This window comes from Dasypus novemcinctus, chromosome 10 (genome assembly GCF_030445035.2).
Source record: "Dasypus novemcinctus isolate mDasNov1 chromosome 10, mDasNov1.1.hap2, whole genome shotgun sequence".
Taxonomy (NCBI): domain Eukaryota; kingdom Metazoa; phylum Chordata; class Mammalia; order Cingulata; family Dasypodidae; genus Dasypus; species Dasypus novemcinctus.
In genome coordinates, this window is record NC_080682.1 from 95,097,816 (window position 1) to 95,121,401 (window position 23,586).

At 38.5% G+C, this 23,586-nt stretch overlaps 1 pseudogene; it reads right to left on the bottom strand.

The window, feature by feature from the left end:
• Positions 1-5,905: 5,905 nt before the first annotated feature.
• LOC101442097 (olfactory receptor 52A1-like) lies at positions 5,906-10,090 on the bottom strand (annotated as a pseudogene).
• Between the last annotated feature and the right edge of the window lie 13,496 nt (positions 10,091-23,586).

The window sequence follows — 23,586 nt, forward strand, 5'->3', positions numbered from 1 at the left end:
GTTTATGTAATTAAAACTTGAGACTTTTCTCAGTTTATGAATTGTGCTTGATCTCCCTGTCTGTGTCATTTTTGCTTACTCATCTTCTTAACAGCATACATTTGTTGAAGTTCAAATATCAGTAAGATGGTATCTTATTGATTTCTCTGTATTGACCTGGAAATTATTGCCTACCATCAATTCACAAAGGTATTTTACTATTTTCTTCCTAGAAACTTTCATATTTTTAGGTTGACTTGTAGGACCATTTTCTAACCTTGATCAATGTTTTATACGGTGTAGCATAAAGGTCAATTGTCTTTTTCTTTCATATGAACAAGCAATTGCTGCAGTAACATTTGTTAAAAATCCTTTCCATTTTCCATTGAATTCTTCTGACACCTTTGTCAAAATCCAAATGACCATATAGATGTGGATATATTTGTAGGCTCTCTCTTCTGGTTCATTAATCTATTTGTTTATGTTTATCCTGATAATGCACAGTCAAGATTTTTATAGTTCTATGCTTCTTCATGTTAAAAATTCTGAGTATTCAAAATGTATTTACTTGAAAAATGCATTGGCTATAGGTTCTTTGACTTCCTAATAAATTTTAGAATTAGTTTCTCAATTCACATAAAAATGTTAGTATTCTTTTTGGGAATGCTTTATCTCTATAGATCAATTTAAGGAAACCTGATACCTTAATATTGAGATATGAAATATAGACATTGCAGATATATGCCAATGTTTGACCAGAATTTTGATGACAGTTTAAATGTAAGGGTGCAGTTTAGTAGTAAAACCAAATGGCCTTGCTAACTGAACCCCAGAATGAGGCCAATTAAGAACAGAAAGGGTGATGCTGAAATCGGGAAAACTTCCAAAGGATAGTGGAGAATTTGCCAGTATGAGCAGTAGAACAGTATTCCACCTAAGAAGAAAGTTAGAGATGAGCTAAATGTTGCAAGGTACTCTTCCTAGATCCAATATTTAGTAAAATGCTCCAAAAGACCAGAAGTGTTAATTTGTTATGGCTCCCTCACTGAAAGCTAGTGCCAGGAGAAATGAAGCAACATTGCTCCAAATGTGTCAGTAATCACCAGTAATAAAAGTCTCTTTGTCATCTCAAATCACTATTACTAAGAAATGGTTGGGTTGTATGGAAGGTCTCCCGAGAATTCTGAGAACTAAAGTCCTCGAAAAAAATTATTTCAATATTTATTCCTTGGGTTTCAAATTCATGAGGTGAAAATGGACACAAATTAGATATACAAAATGTGCAAAGGAAAAAAATGTATTTCACAGAAAGAATATACAAATATCACAACAAAAACATTTCATGCTTAATTACATGTACATTATAAGGAAAAACACTTTTCAGGGATCAGGTGGCAAGCGTTAAAATATTTGATAATTATCAGTGTTGATAAGCTTTTAAACAAACAATTTCTTTTAGTCATTGTTGAAATTGGTACAATCTCTCTTGGAGTTAATTTTGAAATTTCTAAAACTCATTAATAAGAATGATTTACATAGTTTATTTTGTTTTTCCAAGGAATTTTATGTTCGTAATATATCCCCAAATGTCCAGGTCCAATTGTGTAAGGGTATGGAGATTCTTGTCACTTGTCCATTCATGACCTTATTTTGTTCACTATTCTATTCCTGTTCTTCACTTCGGAATTTGTCCAGAAAATTTTAAGACTACGATGATTAAGCAGTCTAAACTCATGACTAGACAAGTCATAAACTATTAATAATTGAAGATTGTCCAATATTTTCTGGTTTCACATTCTGTCCCCTCACGGATTCCATATCCTTATATATTTTCCAGGACTGGTAGAATTCGACCTTGTTAGAAATATTTCAAAACTTCACCAAATAAAATTAGAACTATAGCAGACTAGTGAAATCATCCTGCTGCCTATTATTACATACCTGCTATGAATGGGTTTTAAAGATGGAAATTTGCAATTAATTTGTTGATCTAACTTTGAGCCCCACTTAAGAAAGATAAAACAAAAAACCCTCCAAATTATCCAATTTCTCATTAGTGTAACTATATTATGTATGTAGTATACTAAATTATTATCATTATTATTATATTTTAAGTTACATAAATATAAATTTCTTGGAAATGTATTTTCTCTCTGTTAAAGAATACCTACCTGATATTTTCAAATTTTCCTTCCTGGCCAGCAAAGCCTACATCATTCATTGTTTAGCTTTTTAGGGAAAAATAACCCCTAATCAAGAATTATAAGATATTTTCTCTCATGCTAATGAATTTCTTTCCTAAAGAAATTACGTTATCTAAGTAAAACAACACCATTTGTTAATATAATTCTCTAATCATCATCTCTGATAAAAACTGCTATGTCTGAAACGATGCCTCATGATAGCTTCACGGTTTATAAATTGTTCAACCCGATAGAGGTAAATGATAAGATCCAGTCCAAAGAACAAGATAGAACCAGCTATGTGGTATGGAATAAAATATATCTTACAAATATGGTGAATATGGGGGAAAAAGAAGTATGGACACCTGTACATGTATTTCCAAAAACTTTAATAGAGATAATATCTGAACTGAAGTTTTCAGAAAAAAACCTTTTCAAACACCTCATTAAATAATTTTTTTGTTTTATTTTGAAAGATGTGTGTGATCAAAAGAAAACAAAAAGTTATTTTTTAGTATCTTGTTATCACTTTATTTTTTTTATTTTAATTGATTTTGTAAAAATATTACATTAAAAAAAAATATATGAGGACCCAGTCAACCCCACCACCCCCACCCCACCACTCCACCCCCAGCAAAACTCATTCCCATCATCATGACACATCCATTGCATTTGGTAAGTACATCTCTGGGCACCTCTGCACCTCATGGTCAATGGTCCACATCATGGCCCATACTCTCCCCCATTCCATCCAGTGGGCCCTGTGAGGATTTACAATGTGCGGCGATTGCCCCTGAAGCACCATCCAGGGCAGCTCCAAGTCCCAAAGACGCCTCCACCTCTCGTCTCTTCCTGCCATTCCCCATATCCATTAGCCACCATGTCCACTTTTCCCACTCCAATGCCACCTTTTCTCTGTGGACATTGGATTGGTTGTGTCCATTGCACCTCTATGTCAAGAGGAGGCTCAGATTCCACATGGATACTGGATGCAATCCTCCCGCTTTCAGTTGTAGGCACTCTAGACTCCATGGTGTGGTGGTTGTCCTTCTTCAACTCCATCTTAGCTGAGTGAGGTGAGTCCAATAAATCAGATTGTAGGTGCTGGAGTCTGTTGAGGCTCAGGGCCTGGCTATCACATTGTCAGTCCAGAGATTCAGATTCCCTAAATATATCTTACACCCCAACACCAACTACAACTCCAGCACAGTGGCATGAAAGTCTTATGAAGAGAGATCCCATCTGAGTCCAGATTCATCACGCATAAACACCAGCTCCAAAGAAGGGCCATCTGACATGGCAGTTAACCCCATCTGCCATGACCATAGCACCCATGGGCCTCTTTAGCCCTCAAAGGAACCAATACCTGGGGGTTGTATCTACTTTATCTGTCTCTTAGACTCTGCTCAGTTGTGCCTAAGGGCAAACCTTCTGACAGCCTCCAGACTCTTTTTTAGAGACTCGTAGCCATATAAACTCATTTCTCCTTTCCATTTCCCCCTTAGATTAGGTCAAACAGCATTTTAAAGTCATGTTATTTTATGTAGACAGGGATATTCTGCTGATCCGCATTGAACCTTCCATTCAAGGTCATTCTCCAGTTGCATCATCAGTTGGTAGTTGATAGTGATCCCTCGGTGCCAGGGAGGCTCATGCCCGGGTGTCATGTCCCACGCTGGGGGGAAGGCATTGCATTTACATGCTGAGTTTGGCTTCGAGACTGGCCACATTTGAGTAACATGAAGGCTGTCAGGAGGAAATTCCCAGGCACAATGCTGCTCTAGGCCTTGTTCTTATTTCAGGCATATCAGCTCACAAGCATAGTCATTAGCGTCAGGGGCTCACTGTTGTACCCTCATTCCTTCCCTGTCCTTGCCGCTGCACCTGGGAGACTGTCGCTGCTCCCCTAGGGACCATGACAGAGCACCACCGGCCAGGAACCCAGTACCCCCCCAGCTGTAGTTTTTAATTGTTGCCACTATGAGTATGTCCAAACATTACCATGCACCCTGGACATATGTCCTGTATAGCTCCCTGTCAGCCATATATCACCTGTCAATACTATCCTATACCAGTATTCCTCCATTGCCATTGTTGAACCACTCTGTGATCCAGAACTTCCTGAAAATTGAAGCCCAATATAATGTCAGGATCCCTTACTAGCAAAATGGCATATAGCGATGGGTTTAAAGGTTAGATATAGAATACGTGTTGACTTGGAAAAAATTCTACATCCTATCTTTTTCTTTTTTTTTTTCCCCCAATCATTGAACTTCTCTTAACAAGAGCCCTAGACCACAGCAATTCATATATATAATATACAGCACTCCCACACATCCACGACAAAACCTTTTCCCTTCCACAGCAATACTCTTACACCCTATTCACATCATATTTACTTAAAGTGATGTACAGAGTCTGAGACAATAGCTTTCAAACAAGGTGACATCTGTGCTTACATTGTGGTGCATACTTTAGGATACACAGTTTTCTAATTTTTTAGTTATCCTATGTTTTACATTGTGGTTTACAATATCAGTCTGTCATCTCCTATATGTTATGTTGTAATATTACATATTTTATATCCATCCTTGTGTACTCTCACGAAACTCCTCTCTTAGCCCCCATTTACCTTGGTTCCACACATTTAACATCCATTTTCCCATCCACCTTGGTGCCCATAGTGACAGCCAACCTCTGTTTCCCAAGGAGCCACGTCCAGAGACAGTTGGAATAGTGTTCAGGGCCTAACTTGCTCAACTGCCCCAATGCCCTGGGAGCCACCCTTTCTCTCGAGAGATACAGTTCCCTCTATTTGATGGCATTAGTCCTCCCCAGGATGTGGGTCCACCCCCACTCTCAGTACTTGGGTCTCTACCCAATGGTGCCACCCACTCTGGCAAAATGAGAATTCAGACATTCCCCAGGAGCCCGTCCCGCATCGGACCATCCCCTCCGAGCATTCTAAACAGGTAACCCTCTTAATTATATTTTGATACGATTTTCTCGGCATTTTACTCTCCACCAACACCTGACACTCTCCTATGTTCGTATGCTACCCCTCCCTCCCCCCACTTTTGGGCAATATTACCCATCTGCCCATCCCCAGCCACCCTCAAACCCGCAAAACCCCTCCCAAAGGCAACCCCTTGCCCCCATTTTATCTCTTCTTTGTGTTCATACTTAACCACCAGCTCGTCATAAATTCCACCCCTGCAGACATCGGCTCACATCCTTCCTCCACCCCCCGATTTCCTGTAAGCCTATCGTTCAGTCTCTTGCTCTCTGAGGCAGCTTGCTTATTTCATATCATTGAGGTCATGTAGTATTTGTCCTTCAATGCCTGGGTTGCTTCACTCAACATAAGGTTCTCAAGATTCATCCATGTTATCACGTGTGTTTGTAGTGTATTTGTTCTTACAGCCGAGTAGTATTCCATTGTGTGTATATACCACATTTTATTGATCCACTCATCTGTTGATGGGCATTTGGGTTGATTCCACCTTTTGGCAATAGTGAACAATGCTGCTATGAACATTGGTGTACATATATCGGTTTGTGTCCTTGTTTTCAATCCGTGGTATTGCTGGGTCATATGGCAAATCTATGGCTAGTTTTTTGGGAAAGCGCCATACTGTCCTCCAGAATGGTTGGATCCTTCTGCATTCCCATCAGCAGTGGATGAGTGTTCCCCTTTCTTCACATCCTCTCCAGCAACAAAAAGTTATTAATTGAAGTTAATTTTAAGTGCTGAATATTTTGACCACGTGAATGCGTATTTGCTTGGTCTTAATGCCATAGACAAGTGGATTGAGAAATGGAGGAAACAGCAAGTAAATGCTAGAAAAGAGGATATGGATGTAGGGAGGAATGTGGGAACCAAACCTATGTGTAAAGAAGGAGAAAAAGGCTAGAAGGTAGAGTTGTAAGAAGACACAGATGTGAGGTATGCAGGTACTGAAAAGCTTAAATCTAGCTTCCTTCTGGGGCAAACGAAAAACGGTGATAAATATCTGGATATAGGGAAGGGAGATGAAAATCAGGTCAAAGACTGCTACAGTGAAGGACAAAAAAAAACATAGATCTTGTTGATCTGGACATTTTCTGCAGCTAGTTTCACAATGGCCATATGCTCACAATAGGAGTGAGAGATGACTGTTGTACGATAAAATTGAAGCCGACACTTTATCAGTAGAAGGCACAGGGTTATAAGAACTGCAGCCCTGAGTATGACCACAGCTCCTATTTGGGTGACCAGCTGGTGGGTGAAGATAGTGGCATATCTTAGTGGATAACAGATGCCAACATATCGGTCCAGGGCCATGGCAAGCAGGATGCCAGACTCTGTGCACTGAAACGTGTGAATAAGCCACATTTGAAGCAAGCAAGAATCAAAAGATATCTCTGGCATGTGGAACCAGAAAATTCCAAGCATCTTGGGCAATATGCTGCTACCAAGGGCAATATCTGTTGCTCCTAGCATGCCTAGGAAAAGATACATAGGCTCGTGGAGGCTGTGCTCAGATTTGATAATGAACAGGAGCAAGGAATTTCCCACCATAGCAATAAGGTACATGACACAGAATGGAATCCCAATCCAGCACAGCACAGGCTCTAGGCCTGGGATCCATGCTAGTGTCAACACGGATGGCATGAAGACTGTAATGTTGGAAATAGTCCTACTTCCCTTGGTCCTCCTATTACAACAAAATAAGATTTTCCATCAGCACTGATGTGTCAATTCTAATTCCTATTTTTAATCCAATTTCAGCACATCAAGTCAGTTTGATTTTTGTGCACTTTTAAGATCATATCACCCACATTTCTCATATAATTAAAGGAAATATGTAGATCCAAAGACCCAAGTGATTTCTTTCTGGGGAGGTGTCCTTCATTACTTTGTCATAATAATAAATTATGTGTATTGTAGACAGGCTGCCTTTACTTAGTACCAGCAAAATCACCTGTGTAAGACAACCTTCTTATCTGACTGATAATTTCCTTTCAGACCTGTTGAAAAAAATTATTTGCTTTCAAACTGCATTTTAGCATAGTTTCAGATGACTTTCTAAAGCCCACACATATTGCTGCTACTCCTTTTGTAATCTATTATTTCCAATTCTCTGTTACCTAGAAACTGTTTTGACAGGCAATATCCCAAACTATGACTAGTTAGTAGCCATGACTCTAACATATTAATATATCTATTTCTATCTATCTTATCTATACCTATATAGGTCTGGACATCCTATGAAAATTATTGGAAAGAAGAGACTTTAGAAAAATATAACACAAATTTTATGTTTTGAGGAGTCTGGGCAAAAGATCCCACCTGATTTGCAAATTACTAGTAAAATTTTATTTTGCCTTCCATGTATTTCTAACAGTTGATCTCCTTAAATCTAGCTGCATGATTAAAACAACAAGCATTAATAGTTGAAATTTTATAATTTGCGTTTCATAATACATACAGGAAAACCTCTAACTTGACAATGAAAGGGCAGCAGCAATTCAAGTAGTGAGAGGACTCTATTCTGAGAAACGCATGGCATGGAAAAGCCACAATAGATACTTATTCCTTGGGTTCAACTTAATGACACCAATATAGTAAGATTGGGACAAATTAGGCTCAACAGTTTTAAGGACATACAGGTAGTCTAAGAAGTGGATCATTGTGAGAGCACGAACATAATTAATTTTGAGAAAATACATGTATAAAAGGGAGAGATTCTTAAAAGTAGTGAAATATACAACTAGGAATAGGACAAATTTTGGATATTTAAATGATTTTGAATAGGGATATATGAAAATGAAGAAAATTGAAAGACTTCTCAATTTTACTGATGACTGAATTTTCAAATATCTTGGCTACTTAGGTCTTCTCTGAGAATGTTCTTCTGGTATAAATAATCAGTTTTAATATTATATATCTGAGTCAAGAAATTCTCAGACAATACATTAGGAAAACGTTTCAGACACTGTGAAGAATGCGGTTTTGTTATTTCATTGCTTATTTTTCTAAAAATGTAACTTTCAAATCATTTAAGTAAGTTCTTAAATCAGCTAACCACATATTGCTTTGCAATATACCAGTAATTGGGGAAAGAGGTTTGGTTTATGCTGCTAAATTTCAAGTGAAAGGATGAAGTCATAGAGGTTCTATGGAAAGCTTCATCCACCAGGTTCAATTCAGGTCAGTGAACTAAGTATTCTAATTTCCACAGGCTTGTGCCCATGACCAATTCTATGACTCCCCATTTACAAATTATTGACTCTTTCTAAGAAAATCAAAGTTTTTCTTCTCCAAATGAAGTCAGATTTGGAATAAGCATGCTTCAAGTGTTATCACAGTGTCATATATTCCAGAGTAAGGTGCTGAGATATGAGACTCACCTGAACGTGCAGGTAGTTGGGTGGCAGGTGGGAAATTTCATAAGCAACTCAGTACCTGCTTTGTGGGATTGAATGATTGTTAGTGGGGAAATTGGCAATAAAAAATTATCTGGATTGTTTATGAAGTGTATGGTCCATTTTTGATATACCGTCCACTCAAACGCTCAATTCTCTTACTGGGGTTCCAGGCTTTTTCATGCACTCTTGTGTTCTACAATGCCTTCTTTTTCTATCTGCAGTCTCTGAAACAGTATCCAGATACTGCTTTGAACACAAAAACATTTTATGGTGGGACCATATGCCAAAATATATTCTGGACATCCTCTGGAATTTCTCTTCACACTCTGGAATCTAAATACTACTCTTCCACAGGTCCCTCCATCATGCTTGAGTGCTCATTCTTCTATCAAAATATATAGCAAGATCTCTGTATTCTGGGACTTACTAGAAGTTTATTTAGTCATATTGGAGAATAAGGCTGCTAGCACCTGTTTAATGTTTCATAATGCTTTTGTAGAGAAGAAGAAGGAGTTATGAACACCAGATGGGAAATTTTCGAGTCATTAGCCAAGACCACTTACGACTCAGCAGATTAAGTCAGCCCTTTGGGTTTACCCATTAGAACTAATCTCTCTGGAATGATTTCCACACTTGCAGAAATTACCTGAATTTCTCCTTTTATTCATTCCCACAGGCTAAATGCTGAGAAATCCATGCATATAAGTTTTCCTTAACATGATGATTTCCATTGCTGTTCTTTGTTTACAAAAAATCTAAAGTCCATTTAAACACACAGTGGTTCCTATGCAAATTCCAGTCTCTTCAAATAAATATCCTTGTTATCTTTTCTATCACTTTGGTATGTCTAGAAAATATTTTATTTCCATTAATACCCTTTTATGACATAAAATATTGGTTTTTTAGTCTCCTCCAATCTCCCTCTTCGCCTTTTACTTTCTTGAAATTATTTTAATGAACTTAGTAATATTTTGAGTGTGAGCCAACCCAATGGATATTTCTGAGTCCTAGTATATTGAATTCTGTCCAGTTGTTGTACTTTTGACTAATATTTCCTCTATTACTCTCTTTATTTCTTTCTCTCTCTCTTTTTCCTTCTTTTTAAAGCAGTTGTTATATATCCCCTATGTGTGAGGAAATGTTATCCCAGCTGGAGATCAGTGTTTAGGTTCTTGGCTTCTTTATGAGAAAGAATTCAAGGACAAGCAACAAATTAATCAGGTAGACAGATAATTTATTGGGAGGTAAAGCAATAGAGCAGAAATACACCTCCTCAAACATGGGCATGGCATTCTCAAGGGAAAGAAATGCAGTTCTGCCCTGGGATACCATGTTTTATGGGAGTGCAGGACTCCACGGCTTGTGCTGATTGGCATATTAGAGACTAAGTAAGGGAAATCTATTAGTGATTTGATTTGCTTAGGAGTGTGGGGTTACTGTCTGGTGCTGATTGCTTCTGGCTGCTGTCCACTAGGTTTGCACAGCATGTTGGCAAGTGTTGATTGACGTCTGGTCATAGTCCACTAGACTTGAGGTAACTTGAAGTGGGGGAGGGGGAAGCTAGTGGAGCCCACCTGCCCCTTCCCTCTTTCCTGCCATGTAATGATGTTGCTGGTTTTCTTCTGATAATGCAGCACTTGGGTGTGTGTGTTCACAAGTTGCCCCTTCCTAACTTGCCCGTGTGAGTCAGCAGGCTGATGTAAGTCAGCAGGCCATTGCCTCAGCCTGTGCAAGTTAGTAGGCCATTGCCTCAGTTTCTGTTTGTGTGGCTTATTAGATTTATGCCCCCATCCTCCTTAGGTCCCTATTCTATCCTGCCTCAGAATCATGCCGTGTTCTCTTGATGTGAAAAAATTAAACAAACATCTACTATCCTTTACATTTGTCCTATTATGGGGAATTGAGATACCTTTACTCATGAAAGTGAGTGATTAATTCTAGAAAAGGATTATGCATATGCTATCTTTCACCTTCACATATATTCCTCTGGATTCCAGTTTATTTTTGTTTCATTGTGATATATGGTCAACTCAATAGTATTTGAGCAATGTTGAGTCATTGGGAAATTTAGGAAGAATACTGTCAGTAGTGGATGGTATTCACAATGGATTTGAGGTAGAATAAGAGTAAGGAAGAAGGAAGAAAAGTCTATTCTCATTCCATTATCTCCTCTGAGAAAGAAGAGGCAAGTGACTCAGAGGGTATATTCATTTCAACTAATTTATAGTGTATTCTTGAAAGATCAAAAATAATTTAGTCTATTCACCATTTTTTTCCCTATCTATTTAGCTTTATTGATTTCCTTCAAATTTTGCTGCTTCCCAAAGTTAGAAATATGGTAATTTTCACCCTCAAAAGTGCAACTTGTCAGTAATTCTACCTGCTCACAAGAATTTAGTCAACTAACCTAACTAAAATTTTCTCTCTTTGTTCAAGACACAATGATAAATGTTTAAAATCCTAGTTTGATTTCAAGCTCTATATTTTTTGAAAAGCTCTCCCTGACTCTTTACCTCTAAGTTGAGGAAACCAAGATTTTTTTTCAAAATTTTTATACATTCACCTGTTGGACATTTGGGTTACTTCCAACTTTTAGCAATAGTAAATAAGGCTACTATGAACATTGGTGTGCACATATCTGTTCATGTCACTGCTTTCAATTCTTCTGCGTATATACCCAGCAATGGGACTGATGGGTCATATGGCAGTACTGTATTTCATTTCCTAAGGCACCGCCAAACTGTCTTCCAAATTGGCTGAACCATTATAACTTCCCACCAGCAGTGGATAAATGTTCCCTTTCCTCCACATGCTCTCCAACACTTGTAGTCCTCTGTCTCCCACTCCCCCCACCCCTTACAGCTTGCTTTCTCTCTGTTCTCTATGTCCATTCACTGCACGTTCTTCTGTATTTTTGCTTGTCTCCCTTTTTGTTGTGTCACCTTGCTGAAGTGACTCTCCGCGGTGTTTGTGGGCCAGGTGGTACTCCATGATTACTGTGGGCAGGAAGCTTTCCACAGTGTTTGAGCAAGCCTGCCTTCACAAGGAGGCCCTGGGACACAAACTCAGGGCCATCCACATGGTAGACAGGAGCCCAGCTGATTGAGCCAGAGCTGCTTCCCTAGTCCTCTGTTTTTAATAGCCCCCTATCTAATATGTGTAAGGTGATATCTTATAGTAGTTTTGATTTGCATTTCCCTAATAGCTAGTGATACTGAGCACCTTTTCATGTGCCGTTTAGTCATTTGTATCTCTTCTTTGGAGAAGTGTCTATTCAAATTACTGGCCCATTTTTAAAATGTGCTTTTTATTTTTTTTTAAAGATTTATTTATTTATTTTTTCTCTCCCTCCCCCCCCCCACCCCGGTTGTCTGTTCTCTGTGTCTATTTGCTGTGTCATCTTTATCCTCTTCTGTTGTTGTCAGTGGCACAGGAATCTGTGTTTCTTTCTGCTGCGTCATCTTGTGTCATTTTTCCGTGTGTGTGGTGCCATTCCTGGGCAGGCTGCACTTTCTTTTGCACTGGGCGGCTCTCCTTACAGGGCGCACTCCTTGCACATGGGGTTCCCTTACGCGGGGGACACTCCTGCGTGGCAGGGCACTCCTTGCGCATGCATCAGCACTGCGCATGGGGCAGCTCCACATGGGTCAAGGAGGCCTGAGGTTTGAACCACAGACCTCCCATGTGGTAGACCAATGCCCTAACCACTGGACCAAGTCCGCCGCCAAAATGTACTCTTTTGTCTTTTTATTTTTTAAGATGTAGGATTTCATTATATATACTGGCTATTAGTTCCCTATCAGAGAGATGGTTCCCAAATATTTTCTCCCATTAAGTAGTTTGCCTGTTCACTTTCTTGACAAACTCCTTTGAAGCACAAACATTTTAATTTTGAGAAGGTCCCATTTATCTACTTTTTATTTCATTGTTCATGCTTTGGTTGTAAACTTTATGAAAGCATTTCCTACCACAGGATCTTGTAGAAGCTTCCCTACATTATCTTCCAGGACCTTTTGGTTAAGCTTTTATATTTAGCTCTTTGATCTATCTTGCATTAATTTTTGTAGAGGGTATGAGATGGTGATCCTCATTCATTAATTTGGATATGGATATCCATTTCACCAAGAACCATTTTTCAAAGAAGCCATTCTATCCCAGTTGAATGGGCATAGTGGCCTGTCAAATATCAGTTGACCATATATGTGAGGATCTATATTAGAACTCTCAGTCATTTCTGGAAATGCTTTTATAATTAAATCAAAAGGTACTCACCTAGATATTATTGGTTGACTACTCAATATGGATTTAATACTCATAAATCATAATTTGTTATCCCAAACACATAGACATGTAATTAATTAAGAAGCACGAATCAACCTGTCACTTTAATTCAACGAGTTATAATCAGGTATACTTACCTTTTGTTAATCACTATTAAAGCAAAATATTGAACAAAATCCTTTTAAATATAGCATATTAAAGGTTAAGAAGTTAGATTTTGAAGGAGATAGTTTGGTATTATCGTTTGTTGTAGTCTATAACATGAGAAACATTCATATGTACCCAATATTTTGGTACACAGAAAAAACAATTCAGGAGTCACATGCTTATTTTATCAATATGCTTAAAAAAGGATTTCCATCTATTTTACCCTGCATTTTCTTTTGCTAAAGGATATTGTTAAAGGATATTTATTTTCTCTTTTTCTTTTTTTCTGTTTCCTAACAACAAGAGCAATGTTGTTGTTTTTTTAATCCCCCAAATTAATGGTTTCATTTTTCTAACTCACATTTTACAATTATACTACTTGGTGTATTTTTGGTATTTTTTATTTATTTGTTTTGGTCACAGATTTGATTCCATGAAGGAGATTAGTGGGTTAGGAGATTTGTGAAGGAATACATCTGGAAATAATATAATTTTCAGGAAAGGGAATGAAGCTGGATTAGGCCAAAAAAATGTTGTTGCCTTAACACTTGAGGCCTAAGATGACCCTCCAGAGTATACTGAAACTTAGGTGATATTCAACAACTCTCTTAAATTGGTACAAGTGTGCTAAGTTTCTGTACCCTCATTCTAGCAAGTCACTGGATACAGCTCAGTGGGCATAAAAGGCAAATCTGTCCCATACTATATGCCTATAACTCTTAGAATGAATCATTGAACCTTAGAAATATAAAAAGTCCAATGTACTCAACTTGTCACTACCATGTTAGAAAAAAAGCTGCACCTATAAGTGAACATAAGCTCACTCAATTGTGGAGGAGAAAATAATTTTATTAACAATCTTGCAAGAGCAGGCACACAACCTGGATAAAATGGCTGATGCATCAAACAACAAGAAACACTGACATTTATACTCTAAACCTAATATGCAGTTCCCTCCCCTATTTTCCACAGATTGGATACTTCAGGGGTCACAGTCTATCTGAGGGATCTAATTAATTTATGGTTGGTTCTCGCTCTGAGTCACCTTTCTCATTCCCTACATTCCAACACTCAGTGCCACTTTCACTCCTGGTGCTGCTTTTCAAATTCTTGGCTGCTTCTCACCATTGCGACCCTCCCCTACACGCCCGGTCCCACTTTGGCCCTCCTCTCACTTTGGAGACACTTTTCAAAGACTTGGCGCCAAAGCCACTAGACCCCCTTTCCCTCCCTCCTTCAATTGCAGAGTCAGGTTTGGCTTCACTTATATGTGAAAACTAAACTTAACCTTTTCTTTACAAATCCCCCCTGTTTCTTCTAGACTTTTTTTAGGTTTCACAATCTTCTAAGAGCTTCCTCACATTCTTCATCATAAAGATCTTCTTCTTTAAGGTGGTACAAGTTGTTTTGCTTGTGCTATATGGGCATCTGTTTGGTTAGGGCTCTTTCATTGTGTTTTTGAGCTAACCCTCAGGTACATGGGATGAAGCAACATCCAAATGTTGTGAGTACCCCAGCCATCATGATAAGGGAGGTCAGGACAGACAATGCCAATCCTTTCCATTTTCCAAACCAGCTCTCTAACCAGCCCATGAGTGGGTTGTCAATGCCAGAATTTTCTGCTAACTCTTCAGATAGGGCTGTTAAGCTTTGTAAGGTTTAAGTGATAGTCCTGTCTGAGGCCATATTATTGGGGATGAATGTACTGTAACTACCTTCAATCATGATACAGGCACCTCCTCTTTGTGCTAGCATCACGTCTAAGGAAATCTTATTTTCCCATGCCTTTCAGTTAGTAGCTATTCCCTTAACTGCATACTTAGTATAATAGATAAGTCATTGTTGATTATAACATATATAATTAATTCAATTCACATTTTTGTTAACGGTGAACCACCAGAACAAGAATGACTCAAATCCTGCAGCTATCTGATTTCTAGCTTTAAACTCATTTGGGACTCCCCAAGGAACTCCTTTATTATTTAGGTAAATTTGCACATTAAAGGAAACAGCCAAACTTTCCTTTCTCTTTCCCTGGTTTTGTGTTTCTTCCTCTTTTTCAAATGCCTGGGTAAATGGAATGGCCAATTGAACCAGAGCACAGGTTTGTCCCCACTTCTCAGATAACACCAGTCAGGATGCCTTTTCTGCAGCACCACCAAAGGTCTGCTCGGCATATGGCCAAACTGGAGAAATTGCCAGTACTATCCTTACTCAGGTTCCATACTTGTGTACACAAGGCAATGGTCCCAAGGACCTGGAGTCATTTTTCCCATCTAGAAAGACAGGCAGAGTGACTTCTTAGATGCAGATAGGAAGCCCATATGACTTTGATGATTCCTTTTTAATGGGAGGTAAGACAGGGGACATAGTACTACAGTTTTCACCAGGAGCAGCATTCTGGAAGAGGAGCACCATGCACTTAAACTCCCTTTCATGCTTTTCCATACCTAATGGGAAGGGTATGATATATGAACAGTGGTCTGGCCTATTGCGCAAGCATAACTGTTGCTTTTGTTCAGACTCTGGACTATATATTTGACCCATTCTACACAGACATTTGCACCCCCATACCCTGTCTCTATTTCTATAGTTTGCTTTAAATCATCTGCCTTAAGTATCCTGACTACTTTGGGATCATTCTGAATTGGGGAACTGGTCTTTGGTTGGTTTTCTCTTGGTATCTCTGAAGGGTTAGCTGGAGGGGGTATTGTTGACATCAAATCCTCAGGGTGAGGAAGGATGCAAATATGGAACCTCCCCAGAGGATGTGTACCTGTAACATTCACCCCCATCCCATAGACTGCCAAGGGAAGAATAACAGTTTTCATTGCTATATTTGTCTGCATTTCTAATGTTACTACCACCAGATTGCACTGGAAGTTTTTGCAGTCTGCTGGGGTATGACCTTTGCTAAAATAAAAAACAAAAATCTGTGGGCTACATAGCTACAAATCTGGATTTTTCACCTTGTTATACTTATATAATTGTCTTCCTTATACCCATTCGATAAATCTTGATTACTGTAGCTTTAGAGAAAGGCTGGAAGTCAAGTACTGTAAATCCTCCAGCGCTGATCTAATTTACAATATCTATTGGTTATTCTCAGTATTTTGAATTTCCAAAGTAAATTTGGGAATCAGTTTGTCAACTTCCCCCCCCAAAAAAAAAAAAAATTGTATGCAATGGAGTCTACTTTTGTTTACTATTGTATCCCATTTCCCATTGCATTGTTTGTTTAATAAAAGACTCTTAGTAAAAAATAAAAATTAATAAAAGACTATTTTGTCCTCCAACAGTTTCCAGTGTCTACGGCCTCCGCCGTTCCCAGCAGTTGGAGTGATTTTCCAGAATTCAGATGGTTTGTTGGGTACTGATTCTTTTACTGGGGTGTAGTGAGTCTAGCCTCTTTCTGCTGTCTGGACTGCAGCTTCAGCTATCAACAAAACTTGGTAGAGTCCTTCCCAGGTTGGCTGAAGTTTGGACTCCTTCCATGACTTGATTAGGACTCAACCACTGAGTTGAAGTTGATGGACTGCGAATTCAAGAGGTAGGTTCTGGGCCAGCAAACCACAAGGCTTGAGGGACGACAAATAGAGGACAAAACCAGTATATAATTCTTAAGGAAGATATCCTTCCACTTTAAGGAAGGGAGATCTCAGTCCTTCTAGAAAAAGGCAAGCCTAAAGCCTAAAGAGCTTCCCAGTTCTTTCCTAGGGGCAGTTCTAATCCTCACTAGGGCTATGGGTAAGCATCTAATCCAGGGTAACTTTGTTTTAAGACCAATTTATAAAGATGCTTCTTTATAGTTTGATTCATTCTCTCCATTCTCCCTGAAGACAGTGGATGCCAATTCCATATGACACTCTGGCTTCGCATAATATTCTGGAGTACATGGGAAGTAAAGTGGTTATCATTGTCTGAGTCTATATTTGCACTAACCCATAATGAGGAATGATTTGTTCAAGGAGAATTTTAGAAGTTCCTGATGCTGTAACTGAGTCCAGAGGATATGCCTCCACCCATCCTGTCAGATGATCTATAATAACCAGAACACATTACTTTACTAACCATCAACTTGAATACTCTGGAATGGCCTGAGGACTTGCTCCCAACCCCTTGTTCTTGCTTCCTTAAGATTTTCTTATTAACCTTTTGGCAAATTGTACATTGTTCTCTCATTTGTTTAGCTACAGTATAAAAACCCATGCATTGAACATACTTAAGAACCATATTACACATGACCTGTAACCCCCAAAGACTCCCTTTGTATAAGACTGCTAATACCTCTCTCATCACTTGCTTATTCAATGTCACCTGCCATCAAGGAGGAATCACCTCCCTTGATCATTTACAGTCGCTGCTAACTGCTCCAGGTCTTTTACCTCCTTTTCAGAGAAAGGGGAGACTCCAAACTATTCAGGAATGGAGGATATCAGGATCATCATCTTCAAAGGGGAACTAAAAGAGGCTTCCCTAATATTTTCTTCTGCCAACATATTGTCCTTTGCTTCAAACATATGACATTTCTGGTGTCCATTTACATGCACCACTGATATTTCCCTGGGTAAGAGTAGATTGGCCAATACTTGTTTTATTAATTCCCCATGGACTATCCCTTTTAATTTGCTGTTAATCAATCTCCTCTCTTCTCAAATTTTCCCAAAAGTGTGGATTACCCAAAAGACAGACTTAGAATTGCTGTGGACTGTACCATCCTTTTCCTCTAATAATTTGAGCATTTGATTTAATGCATACAATTAGCAATTTTGAGCTGACCAGTCATTGGGCAATCAGCCAGTTTCATTCACCTCACCAGTTAGTCCATCTACAATTGCATAGCCATTGTGCTTCCTTCTTTCTAGGACCCTGGAATGCCTGTCAATGAATAATCCATACCCCTCCCCCCACACACACACACCCGAGTGCAGGGGAAGTTCCCCTAGATGAACCAGAGTCAGGTCTGATATTCAACCAGGTCTAAACAATCATGTTCAGGAGCCTCAATTTGACCAGATTTTTTCCAAAGGAAGGAAGCTTGGTTTAGGCTATGGTCTGTTTTCAATACCAAGTCATTTTTTTTCCCATTAGGATAGCTTCATACTTCAGAATTCGGGATTCAATCAGTCACCTTCCTTCTTTCTGAGACAAAATAGTTCTGACCTAATTAGGGATGCTAATAACTAAGGTTCCTCTGAAAGTTAGCTTCCTGCTCTCTTCTACCAGGAAAGTGGTTGCCAGCACAGCTTGAATGTATCTGGGCCAATCTCTGGAGAAAGGATCCAAAATCTTGGAAAGAAAGACTATAGGTCTCCTTTGGCCTCCCCAGGTTTGGGTCAGAACACCCAATGCTGTCCTTCTATCTACTGTAACAAATAGGTGGAAAGGCTTCTTGAGGTAAGAGAGGGCCAGAACAGGAGCTTGCACCAATGGCCATTTGAGCCCTTCTAAAGCCTATATCTCCCCTTGAGAGCTTACACTTTCATTCTTAAAGGAGTGCTGAACGATGATGATCATTCTTTTGTAAATGCTTCCTGATGGTTAGGGGTAGTAGGACTTACCTGACAAGATATAAAACCTTCCTGCTATTCTATTGTAATTGAAGGAAGACAACTACAACACACTAGGTGAAACTGGATGAAATCCCTGTATGGCTAACAAGATGAAAGAATTAGAATTTTGAGGATATTGGGTTTCACTGAAAGGATATTGGGCCACAAAAGAAAAAAAAAAAATAGAAAAAAAAAAAAACAGGTGCCTAAAGACTATATCTTCTCAAAGTTGATGGGCTTTATTTTGCAGACTTTCATCAGAAACTGGTTTCCATATTCTAGGCGAGACACTCTTGAAGAAGCTAAGCTGAAGTGGATCCCAGCTACCTTGTTTGCTGCTTCCTTCCTGGTGAGAAAATGCTTATCCCTGGCAGGATGGCATGTGGGTTTGCCAGTCCTTCCCAGGATATGAGTGGGACAGGTTTTAGAATAAGGGCCAAGAGTGAGACTTGAATTAAGCATGTTCATTAACTACTTAGAAAATGAAGTTTACCAAGAACTTTTAACATGTTCAGTATCCCTCTGCATATAATCTGGAAAAGATATCACCATAATCATCAAGCATCTGTCTAGAATAGGAGAGATATAGGTACAGTACTTAATACTAATCAGTGCACTAATGAATGCATGTTTCTTTTTGAGTTGCAATTAATAGATCTAAGCTCCAGATTTGCAACACCATACAAGTTGTCTGTCCAAGGGAGCAGATTATAATGTCAGTTATGTTTAAGTTCTACTCACAGCACTCTGGTAATCACTGCTCCACTTGGCATGTCCCTCACACAGCAGAATTGACCCAAGAGAGAAGCTAGAAAGTTAGGCGCCAGTATTCCACTGACCTGGTGCATAGTAACCTTCAACACCATGGAGCTTTTTAATTTTACAACTTCACCATGAAGATAATAATTAACGTGCATTTTAGTTCAGCAATAAAGAGGCCCAATGGACTCAAGATTATCTTCCTTTACCACCACTTTAATAAGCAGATCAAGGTAGCCTCTAACAGTTTTTATTAAAATCAATTCCATTTCTGCTTACTAATAACTTACTGGAATTAGCCATTCAAATATTTTCATTTAAACATTGCTTCTACAAACTTCTAAAAACTGTCCATAACTGCATAGACAATAGATGCTTTACCTTGAGACAAATTCCGACTTCACAAACACACTTTCTTACTTTATTCCCCCTTCTACAATACCTTCTACAACTTGCCACAATCATTCAAGTTTTTTTCCTATATATTTCCTTCTGATTTTATGAAAAACAGTTATCTTATCTTAGGAAAAAAACACATTCTTTTGAACAAATGTATCAAATTTTAGTCAGCACTGCCACAAACCTTTTACAACTTTCTTTATCTAATTAAGGCTCATATTCTTCATTCTTCTATGAAAAAAGAACAAATTATACATCTTAATTTAATCATTTCAAAGATTTTTATACTTTATCATATAAGTTCTTATTTTTATTTTTAGCCATTTTAATAAAACTCTTTTAAGAATTTTCATTTGTCAATTTAATATTACCACCTGGAGGTACTAAAACATACACTGAACATACAAACACCAAAAATATTATGAAAGCAAGGTTGACACAGAGCCAATCCTAATATACCCTGCATATTGGCCAGAATACATCAAGTGGTCATTTTCTTTTCCTTGGACTGTATATTATCAGTCCAATGTTCCAACATCCTCCCTAATGGACTATCCAGAGGAATATCCCCAGGGGATCTTAAAAATACCCCCTCCCCTGTTGATCAACTGCCTCTATTCTCCATTCTGAGTCTTGTCTAGGTTTCTTTCAAGCCCAGACTCATCTGTTATTTCCCCACCCCCAAGGCAATACTTAATAGTCCCTTTTCTTACCTTGGTCCATGAACAAAGTTGCCTGTGCAACTGAGGCAGATTTTCACTTTTCCCTTTTCTTCTTGCACAATTGGCAGAACTAAGTATCTGCTCTCAGGTGCTTCCAGCTGTCAATGGGGGGTCCCCAATGGTGGATTCCAAGAACTGTTCAATCAGCAGGGCATGACTTCCTTCATCTGCCTCAGGGGTCCCCCTCCAAAACTTTGGACCATGGAAGAGCCCCAGAAGTTGTTAGAAAGAAAATTGCATCTGTAAGAGAATAAAGGCTCACCCAATTGTGGAGAAGAGAATTAATAATTTTGTAAAAATGGGCACTTGCCATGGATAAAATGGCTGGCACACCAAAAAACAAGAAACACTGACATTTAAACCCTAAAGCTAACATGCAGATCCCTCCCCTGTTTCCCCTTGATTGGGTACTTCAGGGATTACAGTCTATCTGAGAGGTTTAATAAACTTACATGTGTTCCTACTTTGAGTTGCCGCTCCTGTTCTCTATATTCTGGCAGCTCAGCACTGATTTCACACCTGCTGCCACTTTTCAAATTTGGCACCACTTCTTACCATTGACACCACTCTTGCTTTGGTAACCTTTCTCACTATTGTCCCCACCCTTGCTTTGGCCCCACCCTCACTTTGGCCCCACCCTTGTTTTGGCACCATTTTTTAAATTCTTGGCACCAAAGCTGCCAGAACCCCTTTACCTCCCTCCATCAACTGCAGAGTCAGCTTTGGCTTCACCTTTATGTGAAAACTAAACTTAAATCTTTTCTTACAACCAGACAGCCTATTTTTCTCCTTGAAGAATGGTAGAATTTCAGGTGATCAGTATATGTCTTGGGTGCTGTCAGTTTTGCATTTATCTGTAGATGTAGCTGTTTCAGGCTTCTTAAATTAAAGTCCATACTCTAGGGACAAATGTTTGGACTGCATCCTTGCCACCTTGGCTATGCTGTTCTTGAGCATATGTGCCAGCACATATATTCTTGAGCATATGTCTTGTTCATGCCTTCTTTCCATAGAATGTCCTTGGATGAAAATCAATAAGAGATAAGAGAGCATTTACATTTCTTTTCCACTACCATAAGCCCACACTTATTCATCTACCACAGACCTCCCTTTCTGACCTTCCAACATTCTTCATCCAAGTTGTTGTTTAACTTGCCAAATATTTACCTTTGCTCCTTAGTCCCTATATATTCTAACCTCAAACCACTTACTTTTGCACATATGTTGGATTCCTATGTACACTCCCTAAAGTGAAGTTTTCTCTGTTTTTCCAAGATCATGTCTGTGTAGCTATCATATATTTGAGGCTTTCACCAACTTTTCAAGTTAACCACTCCATGAACATTTCTTAGATTTATTCATCCCCCATCATGTTGTCATAATGGATTTTCTTGTGTCCACAAGTGTGAGGTGCAGCAGAAGTGCTTGTGAAGCATTGATCAATGCCATGGGAATCAAGACTTCTTACTCTTGAAAAGTTGCTGTGCCCTCCAGTTGCTTCTTGTGCTTCATACTCAAGCCATTTTCATCATTTGCAAGAGTTTATGACTTAGAGCTAGGCTGCAAGGAATGCCAGATTTTGTGGGGCAATTTTTCCCACATTATACCAATTTGAGTTCTGGGGTTAGACTATTCATCTGTATCAAGACATAGTAACATCCCAGAAGGTGTTTTTCAAAAACTGCATAATTCTCCATTGCAGAAATATGGCTATAATCCAGAACCTATGTTGGTGCATTGTGATCCACTAATTAGGTTATGTCTTAACTCTCATATGAGATATTTCCTAGCTCCTTCTATATCTGTCTAATACCATATGATAGGATAAATCATATAATTCAGCAGGCAAGACATTTTGCTTGGACCTGCTTAAAAAACCCCAACTCTTCTGGACTACATTAAAAACTGACAGTCTTTTTCACCACCTATTATGTGAGTCAAAAAAAGATGTCTACATATGGAACAGGAGTTTTCTGTACCTTTAAAGGTGTACCAAAATTTCTCCATCATTCATCATGTTGGGAGTTGAAAAATGCATTAATTATTTTCTCTAGTTTAGAGGAAACTTCTCAGGATGCTCCACTAAATTTTTCTTTTAAAGTTTACTGTATTAATGGGCACTTGACTTTTTATAGTTTTACCATCTATCCTAATATACAAGTTATTTCTTATTTATCAGGTCAAATTATCAAGATGCCATTTTGCAATAGACTTCTGTGATGTGCTACAAGAAGCCCATTCTATTCAGATCTCTTCAGGGACTGAGGACAGGAAAGGTGACTAACATTCTGGAATTTGTTAGTTATGGTGACTGTACCATTTGTGAATATAATAGAAAGCAGTGATTTGTTGTGTGAATTTTATGGTATTTGAGTTATATCATCATTTTAAAAAATGGACTCTACATGGTATACATTTATAAATGTATTTTGAAACTTTGGTCTTGATGATTAATCGTGATAATGCAATTTGTTGATTAAGATGCAAGTGTAGTTCAAATAGAAATGTGAAAATCTTTATTCTGGGAATATCAGAGTATGATTTCATTGTGGAACTACAGTTTGAAACATGCCTACTGCTGTATGTCCTTTTGTTTGGTAGAATATGTAAATAGTTCTATTTTAGGAACAAAAAATTTCATGGAAATTTTGGTACAATTTTTATTGTTTTTCATAGCCTGTTCCTTCGTTAAGTGTTTAATTATCTTTAAAGATATAATATGCTGTGTATGTCAAGAGCATGAAGGTGAATTAGCCATCTCGTCCAGAAGTAACTGCTTAAAATATGGAATAGCAGTGTGATAGCTGCTATGAAAGCTTGCAGGAGGGCCAGACATTCTAGCCAGGGCAAAGGCCAGAATTCCTTAATAAAGGACATGTCTAACTCATTTCTCAAAGTTGAATAAGAAGTTAGGCAGGCAAAACATAAAACTGTTAGCTTGTGTAGTCATTTGAACAACACACAGAGGCATGACCAAGCCTCTTTCTTCATTGACTGAAGAAAATGGCAGAATTTAAATTTTGCTAAAGAGGAGATAATACTTAATATTTGAAGAAGACAGAGTACACATTAATTTTAGAATGCCAACCTTAGCAAGCTTTTGAGTGGAGGTTTATTGAAAACAGGACAACAAATGAAAGATGAAAATCTAAC